The sequence below is a fragment of the Vombatus ursinus genome, unplaced genomic scaffold (genome assembly GCF_900497805.2).
Source record: "Vombatus ursinus unplaced genomic scaffold, bare-nosed wombat genome assembly UNPS02014853.1, whole genome shotgun sequence".
Taxonomy (NCBI): domain Eukaryota; kingdom Metazoa; phylum Chordata; class Mammalia; order Diprotodontia; family Vombatidae; genus Vombatus; species Vombatus ursinus.
Window position 1 is genome coordinate 1 of NW_020954631.1, and position 367 is coordinate 367.

Below are 367 nucleotides of genomic sequence, written 5' to 3' on the forward strand. Positions count from 1 at the left end.
CCCCCCCCCCCCCCCCCCCCCCGCCCCCCCCCCCCCCCCCGCCCCGCCCCGCCTCCAGCATCTACTGCCTCCACTCCCGAGGCCAGAATAATGCTCGGTGTCTCCTCTTGGAACCCTCAACGCTCAGGCCTGTCTTGCTCTCCCCCCCGGACCTCCTGCTGCAGCATCGCCGCCTACTCTACAGTGGGGGTCCGGCATGATCCCGTCTGCGAGCCCCTGGCATCCATGCCCCGCTTGGGCCGGTAAGGGGCGCTGGCGGGGGCAGGGCTCGAACCCAGCTCTAGGGTCGGCCCTACGGCCCCATTACGCTTCTCCGCGGGGGCATAATTGCCGGGGGGGGGGGGGGGGGGGGGGGGGGGGGGGGGCG

The 367-nt window shown here is 74.1% G+C and overlaps 1 protein-coding gene across 9 annotated transcripts in view; it reads left to right on the forward strand.

The window, feature by feature from the left end:
* The first annotated feature begins 56 nt into the window (after positions 1-56).
* LOC114027216 (synaptonemal complex central element protein 1-like) overlaps positions 57-367 on the forward strand; it is a 21,905-nt gene continuing 21,594 nt past the window's right edge. For all 9 annotated transcript variants that reach the window (XR_003567237.1, XR_003567238.1, XR_003567235.1 and 6 more), the window contains exon 1: positions 57-242. The gene's annotated coding sequence lies outside the window, so the exon portion shown is untranslated. The remainder of the gene's footprint in view (positions 243-367) is intronic.